The sequence below is a fragment of the Rhinolophus sinicus genome, linkage group LG17, assembly GCF_036562045.2.
Source record: "Rhinolophus sinicus isolate RSC01 linkage group LG17, ASM3656204v1, whole genome shotgun sequence".
Classification (NCBI taxonomy): domain Eukaryota; kingdom Metazoa; phylum Chordata; class Mammalia; order Chiroptera; family Rhinolophidae; genus Rhinolophus; species Rhinolophus sinicus.
In genome coordinates this window covers 4,192,087-4,210,646 of record NC_133766.1, presented here as the reverse complement: position 1 = coordinate 4,210,646, position 18,560 = coordinate 4,192,087, and the positions used below count along the sequence as shown (strand labels likewise).

Genomic DNA, 18,560 nt, shown 5'->3' with positions numbered 1-18,560 from the left:
ATTATATTATAGTAGAAAGGCAAGGGGGGGTAAAGAAGCCGAAACGTGTGTTTGAATGTAAAGAGAACCCATCTTGTCAGTGCTAATGGGTCTTTATAGATTGGGGGCCGTGCTCAATGAGTTGGGCAAGCAGGTGGGCTCTGGTCTTCCCACCTTCACGTGGGCCAGAAGAGCAGACTTCAATTTTTATATGTGAGAATTGTGCATAGACTTCCACTCACAAACAGTGTTCTGCTGCCATGCCCTCCTTTCATCATGCTTCTTTGCCTGGTATCCTGGCACTTACTCAACCTGCCCCTAGCTTTCGACTCAGCGAATTCGACTCAGCTAAGTATATGAATTCCCACACTTTCCCCACTGTGCATGTAGCAAATCAGATTTGGCTTAAACTGTCCTCTGATATTCAGCTGGAAGTGAACATATCAAGGCCAGATAGGACTTTCAAGGAGCCCTAAGTACTGAAAAGAACATTCTGTCCCAACCACAAAATGTACAAAATAAAAACATTTTATTATTTGATGCTGGTCTCCCATATACCCCCACCCCCAACTAGGGCTGGACACATGGGCTCAGGATGTCACTGGATAAACTGGCATTGAGGACTTTTTATTTATTTATGTATTTGTTTATTTATTTTCAGTTACAGATGACACTCAATATTATACTAGTTTCAGGTGTGCCGCATAGTGGTTAGACATTTCTATAATTTATGAAGTGATCCCCCGATAAGTCTAGTACCCCCCAGCACCATATATAGTTACTACAATATTATTGATGATATTTCCCATGCTGTATTCTACATCCTCATGACTATTTTTGTCACTACCCATTTGTACTTCCTAACCCCTTCACCTTTTGCACCCAGCTCCCCAATGCCCTCCCCTCTGGCCACCACCAGCTTGTTCCCTGTATCTGAGAGTCTGGGATGCTTGTTTGTTCCAACTAGAAGCTGGAAAAGTAAAGGCTTTCTTCTCTGCCATACTTCTCTATTTTTTATTTTCTAATTGACTGGTTTTTGAAAATGATGATATAGTTCAGACTTACAGACATTTACAAAACATCCAATGTTAACAAATGTAATATTATGCTGTATATGCTTCAGATTATTTTTTTCTTTCTGGGAACTAAATACTTACACAAATCCAGTTGGGAACTCTCCCACACTCACTGCTCTGCTGCCTACCTTGGAAAATACATAGCAATTTGAGGTACGTTCCCTTCCTATCTAAATTTTTATGTTTTTAGTATAGATGTACTTATCCATAAACAAGATTTGAATTGTCTTGTTAATTGTTGAAATGCATGTAAATTGGTATCCTGCAATTCCCTTTACTCAGTCAATAGTCTGCTCTTGATATTTCTTCCAGGTTGTCACATGTTCAGTGCACAATGGGGAGAGAGTGAGAACAAATACACACACACACACACACACACACACACACACACACACACACACACTACATTCATTTTAACTAATGCAGTATTACATTGTATAACTATACCACTTTTTACCTTTCCCTGTCAATAGACATTTAGGTTGTTTCCAACATTTTCCTGTTGCCGACATCCCTCTAAAAGCCTCCTGGCGCATGGATGTGACAGTTGCTCTCCAGGGCACACCCAGAAGGAACTGGTGTGTTGCACATTGTGCACCTTTAACTTTGGTGCACATTGCAAAGCTGCTTTGCAACATGGACACACACATTTATCCACCAGCAGTGTGAGAGTTTCGGTTCCCCCATACTCTTGCTACAACGTGGGATACTTTTCAAGTTTTGCTGCTCTTTGTTTATGGGCGTTTCATGGATAATACTAAGTATACGTTTTCACAGTGCCTACATTGTTCGAGGCATTCACCATTCTCTGTACTTTGTGTATAATTCCATTTATGACACTTCTTTGAGAAGTAACTTCTTAAAATCCCCACTCCGTAGACAAGGAAACTGAGGCATTGAGAGGTTGTAGGATGTGCCTGCATCACACGGTTCATAAGTTGTAGAGCTGGCGATTTGCACCCAGGCTGCCCAGCGTGAGTGTCCATTCTCTTCTCTCTTGACGCAGCACACAGGCCTGAGGAGTCACGGCCCGTAGGCCTCAGGGCATTAAACGTCCGCCTCTCGGTTCCTGGGCTCTGTCTCTCCTCGGAACCACCTCCAGCTTTCCATGCTGGGTTCCAGTTCCCTTTTGTTTCTGCTGCTTGGAAATTTCCACATCATTTTTAAGCACAGGGAAGTATTTAAAATGTGTAGTTTTCCTCGTAGCCCAGACTGCTCTCACAAAATACCATAGACGGGGTAGCTTACACACAGACTTTATTTCTCGCTGTTCTGTAAGCTGGGAACTCCATGATGAAGGTGCAAACTGGTAGACTCATTCTTTATTTCCAATAGCTGGTATTCTGTCATGATTTAATCTGTGCGACAGAACTGCCTATAAAATGGTAAAAGAAAATATGGTAACAAAATCTGTCATATTAGCAGTAAAGTAGCAAGGAAGTCTTATTGTTGCAATTTTTCCATCTCAAATTATCTCAATGAAGCTCTTCTGTGAAAGCAGAAAAAAATAGACATATATGTATATCTATCTTGAATTGTGCAAGCTGCACCAGGCCCTGGGAAACCAGACATGAAATGGTTGAGATGGCCAAAGGTTGTCACTAGGGACTAGGGATTAGAACCTGGTCAAAGCAGCAAATAAAAAAAATTTAAAAAGCTCTTAAAAGAACCTGACAAGGGAAGCTTAAATCTTATTTAAAGGGTTGGGTTGTACTAAGCCTTGAAAAATTCAACCCTCTGGAGGACTATATCTCACTGAGAAAGCTCCATGTAAGTTTATCATGTATCCAACACCTAGACATTGGGCCTTGGAGACCACTAGGATAATATTTCCTCTGGATTAGCACTGAAGCTTGGAAGTGACATTTGTATGAGGCATGCTTTAAACTCTAGGGCTTTTCCAATTACAAAATGATCATTCTGAGAGGAAAACGGTGCTTACTGCAGAGAAAAGTGGCCTTGATTTATATGTCTTGGATAATCTTCCTTTTTCACACAAAGTTACTCTGAGAATGTTTCCCTTTTCCTTTTGTTTTGAACGCAAGTTGTCTTTTGATTGGTATTAAAGGTGGGGCATACTTGTGTTAGCGTGTTTTTATGTTTTTAATTTGCACTACATCCAAAAGAACGAGTGTACAAGTCCTAGTGGTCGGTGACATTAGCAGTTAAACGGTGCACAGAATGCAGAAACGTGACTACGACATGCCAACCCTGGGCCGGGGGAACCTCAGAAGCTTTCCTGACGGATCTTTCACTGCGCACACCCCCTGGACTTCCCTCCAACGGCTCCATCTCTCTGATGAAAGCCAGACAATAATGAAGTGAGGCTGAAAAGTTGCCCATCCTTTACGCTTGGTCTGTCTATCAAGATCTCTGGGCTCGCCAGTCTCCTGTCCTTCCAGTTATATAGGGTACTTTGGATGAATTAATATCTAGTGACAGCCAAAGTCATAAACTATTTGAGTCCCTTGGCTCATTTTTCCAGGCTGATTTTAATAGCACTTTGGCCAGGATGTATGTGCCGTTGTGGACGTGAAGAGGTTCGGGGACGTGATTTAAAATAGTATATTTCCATTTGTGTGTATATATCCAGGGTATCCAGAGAGTAAGCAAGACAGGCTTGCATTTGAAGCCAAATGAAGCCTCTGCCAACTTTCGTCCCACTCTGTAACTGCAGGCTGCATCCCTAATTGACTCATCTTTTTAAAAATCTGTGAAACCTGCCAGTGCTGGGGCTGAGTAACAAGAGATCATGGCTGAATCACAGCAAATCCATCACCTCTGGTCGGAAAACAACTCTGAGATTTACTGAGGGGGTCAGTAGAATGAGCATCATAGAGAGAATTCTTGCCTCTCAAAAATAAAATGCATCTTAAGTCCAAGTGTCATAAGCCAAGTAGGAGAAAACAATACATTTCTTCACACTTCCATATATTCTAGAGAATAAGGATTAGAAACCTGGTGTGAAAAATGCCTGATTTTCATCCACTTAGCTGCTCAGTCCTCACCTTGCTTTTTCTTTTTTCCATCACTCATTTCCAGTTCCTGTCCTCCTATACGTCTTTTCTCTGGATTCTGAAAGTTTGTGTTGAGACCTGAATAACACAGTCCGTTTTGAGTTGTAGGAAAGTTCTGCACATGCTCAGAGCACTTTCCCCCCAATTTTACAGAAATTTAGCATAGACATATTTTTAGAAAACAGTGAAAATTGGTGGTTTTGATAGTTAGGCAACTCTAGAACCACATTTTAAAATCAGCATTCACCTAAGCAATACCTGAATAATATAAAATTAACATTCAAATATGGTGATTGAAATAAAATTTCAGATTTGAAGAGCCACCTGAGGCAGTATTAAAAAAGAAAGGAGGCCAGCATAAGAGGAGGTACGCAGATTTGCTCTGACTTTATAGAATTTAGTGCATATCATCTTGGGGAGGGCCAACCACAAATGTAGGACACAAACAGTTTGAAGGAGCCATGGAACGTTGGTGGTTGGATAAGATCTGATAATAGAATGAAAGCCGATGCCTAAACAGGCTATTTTGCACCTATGCGTTCGTTTAAAAATCATCTTTTGCTCACTTACCATGATCTAGACCCTGCCCTGGGCACCAGTGGTCCAATAGTAAACGAAACTAATCTGAGTTCCTTGTGTTCATGCAGCTTAGTCCAGTGGGGGCAGTAGGATAATTCAGGGAGATAACCGGTCCCTGTGACCGCAGGCGTCTCTCTGATGGGGGCCAGGGAGAGGCACACATGGCCTGAGAGCCCCACAAAGGTCCTATGGTAGAGCTAGGGGAAACGATTCTGAGAAAGTCACCCTTGAGCTGAGATCTGAAGAATAAGCCAGTTAAGTAGAAGCATAATTCGAGGTAAAGAAGGCTGCTCCCCATTCAGGTGAAAATTTACCAGTGTTTCTTTTTTTTAAAACGTAACTCATTGACATGATAGTTGGTTGTTAAAATTAGGATTAAAAACTATTAGAAGAATGAGTGTGACTGGGGGTAACTTTTTTCTTCCCCCCAGCTTTACTGAGGTATAATTGAGCGATAAAAATTGTTTATATTTAAGGTATGCAATGTGATGTTTCGATGTACGTATATATCGTGAAGTGTTTACTAATTAACACTCATCACTTTATATAGTTACTTTTTTTTTGGTGAGAATGGTTAAGATCTACTCTATTCCCAAATTTCAGTGTACAATGCAGTGTTATTAACTCTTGTCACGCTACTATATATTAGCTCTCCAGAATTTATTTACCGTGCATATCTGCAACTTGGAAATGGTATATACTCAGTCCTCAGTTTAAAGGAGCCTGCTCAAGCCCCTTGCTGGGTTCTAGTTCCAGGATCTCCCCAGCTAGATTGTGGCTTTGATCCTAAAGCTTAGTAAGCAAAGAAAGAATGGAAGAGGATTCCAAGAAGAGGATGACCTTTGCAAGGCCCTCTGGCTTAGGCAAGAAGCAGTCTGAGCTGAGTTTTATGAATCATGTCAAAGAATTCTGTCTTCATTCTAAAATCATAGAAAGCCATTTGGGGCATCTGAAGCCGAGGGGAAGAAGGGCGGAGACGGGCTGACATCAGCAGGTTCGCATTTTGCAAAGATGATTCTATCTACAATATGGAAAACAGATGGAAGGAGTGAGATGATGAAAAGTTTGATTGCACATGTAACCTTTGCCTCAGAGATAGTGCTAAAATGAAGGGCCTCTGTCACCTTCGATGGAAGAAGGATACAATCATCGCTTCTCAGTTTAATTATGCAAATGTGACTTATTGTGCACCAACTAGGTACTCATTTGGTACTGGAGCTACATCAGTGGCAAAATAAAGTTCTCTGCCCTCCTGGAGTTTATATAACAGACAAAATGTGAGAGCAGTAAATAATACAGCCTGTTAGACGCCAATAGGTGCCAACAAACCAACAAACAAGATGGGGGGATTTGGAGTGAGAAGAGAGGGAAATGGCGTGTGATTTTAAACAGGATAATCAGGAGCTTTCTCTGACAGGGTGCGTTTTAAGCACAACTTGAAAGAAGTGAAGCATCACCTTGCAGACGTCTGGGAGAAGAGCGTCCCTGGCCGAGGAGCAGCTAGAGCCGAGTCCTAAGGTGGTAGGACATGTGGCATATGTGTGGCACAGCCAGGAGGCCAGCGGCCTGGAGCACAGTGGAGGACAGTAGAGATGAGAACAGAGAAGTAGCAGGGCCCAAAGCACGCAGGGCCTTGTCACGGGTGGTACTCTGAGGGGGCAGGGGGGTCATTGTCAGGTTTTGAGTAGAGGAGTGTCATGCTATGACTTCCTTTTTAAAAGGATCACCTGCTGCTGTGTTGAGAATGGATTATAGTGAGACCAGAGGGGAAGCAAAGAGACCAGGTAGGAGGTTTGTGCAATAAACCAGGTGAACGATGAGGCTGGCCAGACCATCATCATTGGACTTCCGAGTGGCAGCTGGAAGACAAGAATAGAGGAAGATTTTCAAAAATCTGAGAAGCAATGATTTTAATACTAAAATAATAATACTCAGACAAGCTATCAGTTGGGAATTATAGAATGACATTTTTTTTGACATAAAAGAAGGCACCAGAAATTAGCCCCCGTGCACTGTTTTACAGTAAGATACTAAAACTGTGCTGCACCAAAATGAGAGTGCAAACCAAGAGAAAGACATGGGATTGTTTGTTCTAAATGTGACAAAACTCTTAGATTTTTGTTTGAGTAAAGAACACAATAGCCATGGCTTTTTTTCACTTAGAATCCTTTTCTTGTTCAACAAATAAACCTCAGAAATATTTGTAATTTTTCAAAAAAGATAAATTTCCATTGAAATATTATTGCCAGGGCAACAAATTATTAAAGAATACAATCAGTGATGTTTGTAGATTTTAGAAGCAATCTATTTCCTAGGACATAGCCACAAATTCTTACGTCTGGGTGTCTAAAAGTTGCCTTTGTACAAATAATACTTCCAAGAACAGTTTTAAACAAATAACAGAAAAGGCAAATGTATTTTTATACAACTCTGAAGGCTGCACAGGAGCATAAAATTGAGACTTTTGTAAACTTTGTCCAGTCACCATTTTATCAAGATGAGTCTTATGATGCAGACGGTTGTACATCCGCTTTATGCAACTGTAAGGAGTGGGGGAGCTTTTCCTCTTTGGGTTTTCTCAGATTTCTCTCACCAGCTATCAGGAAGGCTTGACATTTTTAAGGTTAAGAGTTGGAATTCTATTCACACTGAGAAAAAGATTAGCAGACCCTTGAAGCTCAAAGCTTACATTCTGAAAATTAAAGGGCAGAATGTTATTATTTAAAAAGGGACTAAGTGGCAAGTAGGATCTGGAATCTGTAGGATCCAGGAAAATGAGGAATCCATGCGAAAAGAAAAAATCAATCCCCAGGATACTATTGAAAAGAAAGCTCCATAATGGCAGGTGTGCAGTTTTTCTAGAAAATCACTGGTCCAGCTTAGAGCAAGAAGAAGGAGGTCTCCAGGAAGAACCAAATGGATTACCTGAGATGTTGGCTATAACAGGTAGAGATTAACGGAGGAAGAATTTGTGATAGGTATTAGAACTCTAAGGAACTAAAAAAGGAGGTATTTATTGATTCCAGAGAAAACTGAACGTTATAGAAGAATAAAAATGTACATCATTATAACTACGTGGAACAACTATGAATATGGTTCATATAATCATAATTATCACAAATATTGAATAGAAATTTAATTTTAAAATTGTGATGGAACACCTGGAAAAAAATGGGAGAAATGAAGTGGGGCTAGGAGGCAGGGGTGTAAGAAACCTAAATCTTCATTTTCCACTAAAAGGATGTCAGTAGATAGTAATACCTGAAATGGAAAAATATCAGATAGCAGTAGAGGCACGATATTTAGAAATAAGCTGGTAAATGCAGAACAAAATGCTAAAAGAGTTGCGTCTGGAGAGCAGGGATCAGAAGTGGGTAGTTGGTTTGGGGCAGGGAACTGATGGACCTTTGATGAGCACTGGTATCTCTACCACGGGAATCCACCGACTCTCAGGGTCTAAGATAGTACAAGCATTTTCATGGACCTACAGGGTAGCTCGATGGCTCCTCAGTGCAACATAGGCACTTGGAATTGGGGAGGAGGTTACTAGAGCAGGATGGGCATGCACTTGATGGCCTGACTTGTATGCCCTTTCCATGAAGCTTCTGGGAAATCGGCAAATTTGAAACGAGCCAGGATAAGAGGCAGACAACACCCCTTCCAGGTAAAGCCAAGTATTGAAGGCTCAGAGGCAGTTTGGGTCTAACTGATGACTTATTATACGTACCTAGACATCAGTAGGATAAAAAGTGAAAAGGCTTAGAATCAAGACCTGATTTGAAATACGTAGTAGTGACAAAATCTTGCATTTGCAATGGTAGGTTTAGTTTACAAAATGTGTTTACAGACAGTTCCTGGCTTACAGTGGTTTGACTGAATGACCTTTTGACTTTACTGTGATGCGAAGGTAATATGCATTCAGTAGAAACCATACTTCAGATTTTGAATTTTGATCTTTTCCTGGGCTCATGATATGCAATACAATATTCTCTGGTGATGCCGGGCAGTGGGGTGAGATGCAGCTTCCCGTCAGATACTGCAGGTTCCACAACCGATAGTTTGCAGTGTGCTGTGTTGCCAGTGTTATTGGATAATGTGTTCTGAACACGTTGAAAGTAGGCTAGTCTAAGCTATGATGTTTGGTAGATTAGGTGTATTAAATGCATTTTTGACTTGTGACATTTTGAGCTTCCAGATGGGTTTATCGGGATGTAACCCCATCATAAGTCAAGAAACATCTGTATATTCATTAGCCTTCCACGATTGTGTGAGATAAGACAGAAGTACAGAGGGGGAAAAACTTATAGAATGGAAAGATATTGTCTTTAAAAATGTTTTAGCAAGTGTTTGAAAGATTTGTTCTATTTCCTCTCCTCTATATTTAGAGACTATTATCCAATGACTTTCACTTAAACAAAATTTGAAAGGAATAAGCATAGTGACATTTCACTACCTCCACACTGAGGTTCCATTTAGGCCTAAGTGACACACAGACATAAAACTATTCATACAGACGTAAAGCTGACATAATAGGAAAAATATTGTATACCCAATCTATCTCAAGATAAATATCAATTCTGCTTAATTCAAAACTTCCCTAATATAAGCATTTTCCCTCACTTCTTACTATAAGCATTAAAACTGTGCCTGGAAGCAAACACTTATCCAATAAATAAATTTGAGGATAAATGTCTGCATAGTAAATCTGATTTTCTTCGATGAAAGTCCCTGCCTCTCATGAACGCTTATTGGTACCTGCATCTTGATTTGGTTGACAATGCCTTAACTTTATGAACTCTTCCACATGGAGTTGTGATAAGAGGACGCTAGGTAAGTGCACTCACATTTTAAGTCTCTGAAAAATAATTCAATGATTCAGGAATGACGTACTTCAACCTACTCCGTGTTGAGAAACACCAGTTACACCTGATATGTGTTGTGGGCATTGACAGAATTATATATAAACACATGTTAAAATATAATCTATGAAATAAGTTCAAGTTGTGCTAGATGGGCACTGATTCGATTTTTATGACGTTGTGTAAGACCATATGGCTAAGACATCATGACGTGCAATTTGAATCTTCAGCACCACGGCCAGCATCTACTTTGCCTATAAAATTCTGCAAAGGCTAGCAATAAATACCACAGGGAACATTTGATTTCAGAGGTTACGGAATCCTTAGGTCGACCAAGCAACCATTCCTTTAGTCCCTGAATTTTCTCTACTGCCATTCAGACTCTGGTTTGTATGATCGGGCATCATCCTATGGTTACAGCGATACATACAGCTCACTTTGTGTGTGTCGTGCTGGTGAGTTGGCTCCAACTCCAGGCGACTCCATGAATGAGTGACATCCACAGTGTCCCGTCCTCAGCAGCCATGCTTGGCCTCTGTAGACTCATGCCTATGGCTTCTGTTACAGAGTCAATTCATCTTATAGTGTCCACTTTGCTAAGCCATTAATATAAATTAAAAACACAACAAGTTAATGCAGTCCTCTAGCTCAGAAAGAAATGTTTATTCTATTGTATAACTTTATTTTAGTGTCCAGTATGTGCTAGTTCATTTGATTTACTGACTTTATTATAACAACCCTCCCTTGAGTTTAGGGCGAACTGCTCTAGGTTTCTAGGAAACGAAATGGGCTGAGAAGGAAGAAACAAATGTGAGGAAGACACAATCCTTTATCTCAAAGAATTCATACTATTGTGGGTGCTATAGACAAGGGTAAATTCTACAGCACAAACAAAAGTGCTGAGGGAACATAGAAAAAGGAGAAACTATATTCCGTTTTGAGAATCAGTAACTATTTTCAGGAAAGGTGGCGCTGAAAGATGAGTCAAAATTTTAAAGGGAGCTAAGCAAGAAAAGAAAAACCCAGAGAAAGCAAACTACATCAGCTAGTTCTAGAGTAGGAAGACTACACAGTGCTGTGGGGTTTTAGAAGCAGTCTTGTATGATTTGAAAAGAGAATTCGTACGTGGTAGCTAAACTGAGAAAGAAAGTAACGAGGAGCCAGGTGGAAAAGTCCTCAGATAGCACGTTAACGTGCAGAAATCCAGTTAGTGTTCGGGTGAGATGGGTGTCCTTGTAAGAGCAGACAGCAGAGAGCTCTCTCTTTGTCACCCTTTCCACGTGGCCTTCCTTGGAAAGGCCACATGAAAATGCAGTGAGAAGGTGGCTGTTCACAAGCCAGTCAGAGAGTCCCCACTGGGAACTAACCCTGCCTGGCCTTGATCCAGGACCTCTAGTGTTCAGAACTCTGAGAAAAACACGTTTCTGTTGGTTAAGCCACACACCCTGCTATTGTGTTAGGAACATCCACACAGACTAATACAGTTGGTAAGTAATAGTATTCTAACAGAATGTGCACAAGTCCTCTGACTCCAAATTCCAAGCTTTACAGTGCCAAGTATTTTAAAATCTAGTCATGTGGCTAGCTAGGAAAAATGCACATGACATAGAGAGGAAAAGACAGCAAAGAGCACAATGTTCAATGAAATATAATCAAGTGTAAGGAAGAGGATATTATTGGAGGTTTCATAGTGGACTGAAGGAATGGTGCAACCTTGGCTAGATGCTAAGGAGATGGTTGGGTAGAAATGATGGAGAATATATAGTATAAAAAAAAGAGCAGAAATGAGCCTGGACGACTGGACAGAAAGCTGTTTTTTGTCTCATGGGAGAATTGGGATTTGAAGTGCGATTGGTGAGGGAAGACTGTTGCGGGTTTCAGATGATAGTGGAACCCAGGGCAGGCCCAGCAGAAGGAGGCCATCACAGTTGACATATCTCTATCCCTAAGCAGCGGTGGAGATTGGGTTCCACCTGGCAGGATGGAACATCTTTACCTCAAAAGCCAGAGTCTACACTGATCAAGGGACTACTCTGGGACAGGAGTTTTACCAGCGGATACCTCACTAGAAAGGAGTGTCTCGTAATGGTAACCATGGTCCAGAGTGAGAAAACTCTTTAGACATTAGGAAGCCTAAAGGGGTAGAGAGAGGCCAGGAGTCTACAGTAGGAATGGGTGCCAAAGTGAATTAAAATGTACCCTGGATTTGTTTTAATTAGGTGTGGTGAGGCCAACAGATCAGGGGAGAGGATGAGTGCCATTGAAAAGACAGTTTATTACCTACAGTTCCCAAGAGGTGGGGCACTGTCTGGCTTGCAGAGCCCCATGGGAAAGCACTTGGGTAATTCAAGAGGCAGAAGGGGAAATCATATTCCAGAGATTTTATAAAGGTTTTAGAAGAAAGGAATGAGTGAGGCAGGCTACGTGCACTGTATAAGCTTAGGATTGGATAGTTTGAATAATTTTGGTGGGCTCTGGGCTGCAGGGGGTGGTCTCTAGTTGTCTGGTACCTGGCCCTGGGGTGATTTAGGGCAGGGAGAAATTGGTGCATAAGAATTTGATAAATACAATTGGAGATATGGGCTGTGTTTCATTGGTTTGCATATCAAAGCTGTGTTTGTAGGCAAGTTGTTTGCTATCTCTAGGAGTTAGATAACCCTTTAGGGGTCCCCATGGCACCTAAAATGTCAAATATAGAAAATAAACAATATGATTAATATATAAAATACTATCCAATGTGTAGGATGAAAGAATAGGTAAGGAGTAAGGAGACAATTTTGAACTTGATATCTGGGTCTTGAAATATTTGATTTAGCCACTTGGATTCAGATAGATAGATAGATAGGTGGTAGATAGATGATTGATAGATAGATAATAGACAGATAAATAGATAGATTTTTTTTTTTTTTTTTACTTTTGTATTAAAGGGGCCACAGTATTACCTGGCTGAGTTTGGGGACAGCCTATAGGTTTTTACGCAACTTAGAAATAGATTCAAATAACTGCATTTTCTGAAACTTGTAAAGTCATTTAGGCCTAAGTATGTTATGCTGGGTATCATACTTTACCAAATCATCCCTTTGTGGGTTGAAACAATGTACTTCCAAATTTATAATTATATCCAAGTATCAGTTTACTTAACTTTTGGTCTCTGGCCCAGTAACTTTTAATTCTGAACATATATTTAAAACAGACATGATTTTAAACCAATTTCATTAATTGGCTACGTTTTAGAGGAGTTTCTTTGTATAAGTAATGCTACTTTATGCTTGATTTGGTCAAAAGCTATTTAAAATCCCTTGAACCTCAAATGTATTATTATGTCTTAATGCCACTCTCATTAATGGAAATATATGTAAAGGAGCAGAAATATTTTTATTCCCATTCTTTATTTTTGTCTGTTTGCTCCCCCAAAGGGAGCTAATTGTGCTTCTTTAAAGCAAGGTGACAATTTCTGATACAGGTTTATTTAATTTTTTAAAAAATGACACAGAACAATCAAACATGGGCGTTAATGAGAAACACATGTGAGGCTCCAAATATTCTGGAAATGAATGCAAAGCAACATTCCAGTCAACATGGGTCAGATTTCTTGGCCTGTTTCTGCACAGGCTAAGTCAGAGAGCGTGAGAGGGGGAGCGTAGGCGTGTGACCATTCATGACTGTGTGTGTATCTGCGTGTGCTGTGAAAGCCCTGTCTGCTGCAGCTTCCAGAAGCCTAGAGAATCAATGTTGTCCATGTAGCAAGCCACACTGCGGGATATTAACACTCGACCAAGAGCCTCTGTTCACACCAGCTCCAGAGGAAACACCATGAAAGAAGGAGCCTCTAGCTGCTAAAAAGCACACAACGCAACGAGGAGAAACAGTGCCACATCTCATAAAAAATGGAAACGGTTTCGAGAACAACGGCCCGTTTGTTCAGAAAGTGCCCACCGAGCAGGAGGGTAAATAAAACTCAGTACCTGTTAGATTTATAGGCAAATAATCATTATCTACTACGTGTAGATGAGTGCAGGATAATTTTATGCAAACCACAATAAGTAAATTCAAACAGTGTGAACTAAGCCTGCACAGTGAGAGCAGGAAGTCCAAGGAAGAAAAAAGAAGGAAATGGCATTTTCTGTGTGGTGTATCACCAACCTGGGAAAGCCATTATGGAGCCAAAAACTGGAACCGGGTCTTATAAAGGCGATGCCTTGAAATAGAGCTATAAATCCCCTGGGACTTGTATGGTGATTTCATACCTTCAGCAAAACTCTGCTCCCCAAGATCTAATTACTAATTGGCCTTACGTACAGGATTATGGAGAATTAGTAAATTGGAGTTTTTACATGACGACTGGAACAGTATAAATTCCTTGGGAGCCTTCACGGTCCATTCAATTTTTGAATGAATCAGTTTCAGTCAGGTATCAATCATGATCCAAGCCCCCTAACCCATGGGGCCTGGACTTTTATGGACTTGTCTCCAAACGGTACAGCTTTCTAATCAAAATAGTGCTTTTCTGAGATTTTTCAAAAGCGGGACATTTGACTTTGTCCAAGTTTAAAATCTCTTTAAATTCGTGGATTGTAAATTTGAAAGTGCAATCAGGCTTTCTCAGGTTCAGATCTCATGCACTCCTTATCAAATGTGGTTCCCCGAGTGGCAGTGGAGGATGAAACAGAAGGGTTTTAAAGAATTATATAATGCCTATAAATAGGTTCATGAAAATAAGGGCATCAGTTTACTGAATCCCATTTGAAGAGCATATGAGCATTAAAACAGAGAGGAAACTGTTCTCAGAGCAACATGAGTGTAGCTTTTAGTGAAACCAATTTTGTTCAAATGGTTTTGCTGAATTAAAAGCGCCAGTGACTTCACATCGTGGGTAGAAGCATAACACTTTCAATGAGCCTGCAGAAGCTTTGAAGTCCGAAATAAGTGGGTTTAAATCTAGGCTCTGGAGGAAATGAGGAAGAAGTGAAGATGGGAAGGGAGGGAAGAGCATGCATGAAGCAGTTTCTGTGCCAGGCACTTACCAGGGTGCCGTCGTGTATATTTATCTTCTGCTGTAAGCTGTGTGGTCTTGGGCAAATAAAGTTACCTCCTTGGGCCTCAGGCTCCTTTTCTATAAAAAGGACAACTGTCATGGGATTCTAGGGAAATGGACGTGGCAACATAGCGTTTGGGTCCTCCAAAATCACCACATTACAAAGACAGCACCCAGAAAGCAACAACAAAAATCCAACCAAAGGTGCAACACAAACCTCAAAATACAAGCAGGTGGAGACAAACTACCAATGTCCACAAGACGTGGGTCATTGGCATCTGTGTGGGAAAAGTCAGGGGGTCAAACAGGCATCTGACGATCCTGGGGATAAAGGAACCAAAAACATCCAATAGTTGCTACCCAGATAGTACAACAGGTCCATTTCAGATGAGTGGCTGAAACTAAGAAAGGTATGGTTCCTTCCAGGGGCATGCAAGTGTAAAGAACCTGCTGCAAACTCCGTCAAGGTGAACAGTCTGCTGTCTAGGAACTCTCAAACCTGACCCATTAGGAACCCGGGCTCTATACGGAGGAAAAACTACTGGGACTGGAAGCATAATTTAATGAGAGAGACAACAGAGGTCAAGGAAAGAAGATGCGGACTAAAGGGGGGAAGGTGAACCGAGCTAGGAAATCTCAGAAAGCAAGATGCTGTATTTTTAACACAGTATGCAAACAAGAAATGTCTGTGAAGTTAGAAATGCTACTATACTTTCTAAACATGCAGGAAAACTAATTTCATAAAAGTCAACAACAAATAATATATGGCGGTTCAATCCCATAACAATCACAGTGAAATCACGCCAGAAAGCACTGAAACTTTCACTGACGATTTCAAAAGAACCCAAATTACATGAATGATATAAAACAGGAAATGATAACACAAATCAAAAGTAGAAGTCAGAAATAAGCTGATCCCGAGAGCTTCCTGTGGCCTGTTTTGCTTTTCTCCTTCGCTCTGAGTAAACTGACCAGCAAAATGAGAGAACAGAGCATGTGTTCCCTCCTTGAGTTTATATTTGACTTTCCAGTTCAGGCTTTTCACGTGTGTTCAGTTTTAATGACATTATAAACTCAAATGTACTGGCAACAAGAATAACCTTGGAATCAACCCTAGCCTGACATCTCAAGGTCTAAAAACAAAAGGCATTCTGGGAGCCATGCAGATATTTAATAAGGTAAAATGAAACCAATCTGGCTAAAAATGTTTAAGCTATTAATGCTTCCTTAGCTCAAATGGAGGAAATTTTCACCAGCACGCCCTCTTGGTTACGATGGAGAGTATTTAGACAGAGTTCCGTGGAGAGAACATTGCAAGGGCAGTACACTTCATCACGTCCTGAGGAGGTGAACAAAGTCAGTGGACAATCAGCGCGGTGTTTACCCTGCTTTTACTTTTGTTTTGTTTTGGTGCCAGCATACTAGCCTCTTTTATTCGGAGCAACGGTTGACGCCCTCTCAACTGACTCATTTGGATAAAAGTTCATATGCCAGAGAAGGGGAAAGGCAGGGAGAGGATTGATGGGAGAGAAATGTTTTACAATTGGTCAAGCTTGAGGTAGCAGCATCTTATTTTTCACCTTTCCCTCTTGGGAAAAAAAATCAATGTGGGCAAGGAATTGAAGTGTGACTCAAAGCAAAATGCATTTTAAGTCTGTTTTGTCACTAACACATACAGGAAAGATCCTGACCTCGTTTCAACCGTTTCTTGGGGTCTTTGCTAAATGCATGAACTTCTTCTCCTGATACAGGAATGGCTCCACTGAGGACACATGGATTTGGCAGGACATTTCTAAAATCGGAAACAATTCTATTTCCAATATGCACTTATTTTTATGACATATGTGCTGTCTACACACACAAAAAAAAAAAAAGAGAAGAAGAAGAAGGAAAGAAGGGACGAAGTAGAAGAAAGGGTGGGGAAGAGAAGGGAAAGGAAAGTAAAACAAAGAAAAATAAAAGTTTTAGTTAAAGTCAGAAAACATAGGATTTAATTTCATCTGCTTTCTTATGAGGCTGAGATTAGGTCACCCATGAGAACACAACATATTTCAATGCTGGAAACACAAATTCATTTCTCACCCAACTTCAAAGTTATTATTGCTAACTGGCAGTTGCTAGGAACTGATCTGGAATGAACTGGAAGTGATAGTCTGTTCTTAATGACCCCGAGGGTATGTCACAAACATTTATATTATGGCACTGTCTTTCTTGAAGAGGTAGGGGAAGAGGAGAGAGCACTCTTTGGTGGACAAACAGCTTTCAACTCCTTCCAGCAGAAGTGTGGGTGGCAGTAGTTGTCCTATGCTTTCCAGCTCTAAAAATTTTCTAATTCTGCTATTAAGGCTTCAGAGGAAACAGCTATAGTTGCTCTATAACATATATATTTGCTTCTATAGCCATTGCTTGAATTTATCCCAACTGGACTATACTTCTTTATCTCTAAATGGTGCTTGGAACACATTATATGCACTCAACAAATGTATTAAATGACAGGTTGGGTTTACTTAATATCTCTATCTCAAATGAATAGAAATGAAATGTCTATCATTGTGAGAGATTATGGAATTGAATCAATGCCTTGCAAAGAGATGGTGTGGCATCATCTGTATAAGAATGAAATCAATAGATAAGCAGTTTAAAATAACAGGATCCAGAAAAAAAATAAAAACATGACTTGGGATGTAGATGTGTGGAAAATATGGCTGAGACACCAATTATTTGTTCCCTGAGTGCCGATTTGTAGACTTGACCTCCTTCAGGGTACGGTCTGTTATTCTCCTTATAGCTTCAATTCTTAGATGAGTGCCTTGTGTGGAATAGGCCTTAGTGTCTAATGATTCGACATTCATCTGGATTTCTACAGAGATACATTGTAGCTCTATCATAGAATGTATTGCTTTGCATTTCATTTCTTTGTTCACTTTGTGTATATTTCTACTGGATTTAGGTACAATTCTTCAAGTCGGGAACTACCTCTATTGATTTTTGCATACTGAAGTCTAAAGCAATGTCTGCTTATACATTTTGTTCAAATTCGTAAAAACAGTCAAGCTGGCTGGAAATACTCAGATCCTCTTCCTCCCTCACCATGCCATGTGCATCTCTCCGAAAGTGCTTACACAGAAGCATGACAATGGCCATGCTCTCATGCAAAGAACTTCCAACTCAACGTATAGGTATATATATTCACATATACAAATTCACAAATGCAGGTGTTTTTGTATGTGCATAACTGTGTGTACGTGCGTGACTGATGCATCTTCTAATTTATACTGGATAATACATTCATTTTGACTGCGTGTCTTCAAAGATCATCAGGATGCCCTATCACACAATGATTTTCTCAAGTATGGTTCAGGCTATAAAAGCACCCAGGGAAGGAGAAAAGCACACAGATTCATTATTCATTTTCCTAGTGGGCCACCTCCCACCTCCTGACCCTTGCAGCAACCCATGATGTCATAATTGTTGCCTTATGTCATACTAGTGTAAAATGGAGCTTACCACCATCAACAAGAGGCTGTGTTTTAAAGGGTCCTTTTAACTGAAATCTCCTTTGCATGAGGATGTGCAATGTGAGCTGACGTTAATTTGAAAAGTGAGAGGATGACCGCGTTAATAGCCAGTGGATGTGGACTCTTTGGACAATGGCCATTTGATGACATGCCAAAGGCAGTCACAAGGTAAGAAAGGATTTTCTATGGACTCTTGAAGCAAATCTGGATTAAAATTTCAAAGCAATGTATGTGGATGATAAAAAAATGTAATTCTTACAGCTCTATTCTATATTTCTGTGTAGAAAAAATAAGGAACAATCAATACTGCTAAAAGTAATCTCAACATATGACTTTCTTATATTAAAATGCTTTCATGGCTCCTGATTCCTGCAGAAAATATCCAGATACCATACTCTTTTATACCAGGCTCTCCACAATTTGGGTCTTCCTGGCATATTTTTCACTGCTCTCACACTTGAACCTAATTCGCTAACCATCTCAACTACTTGCAGTTG

The 18,560-nt window shown here is 40.4% G+C and overlaps 1 long non-coding RNA gene across 1 annotated transcript; it reads right to left on the bottom strand.

Moving 5' to 3' along the window:
* Window positions 1-485: 485 nt before the first annotated feature.
* LOC141569350 (uncharacterized) lies at window positions 486-10,102 on the bottom strand. The gene is made up of 3 exons (XR_012492890.1): window positions 9,941-10,102; window positions 4,643-6,510; window positions 486-2,430 (listed from the first exon to the last, which is right to left on the bottom strand). It is a non-coding gene; the product is annotated as an uncharacterized LOC141569350 (long non-coding RNA).
* Window positions 10,103-18,560: the final 8,458 nt, after the last annotated feature.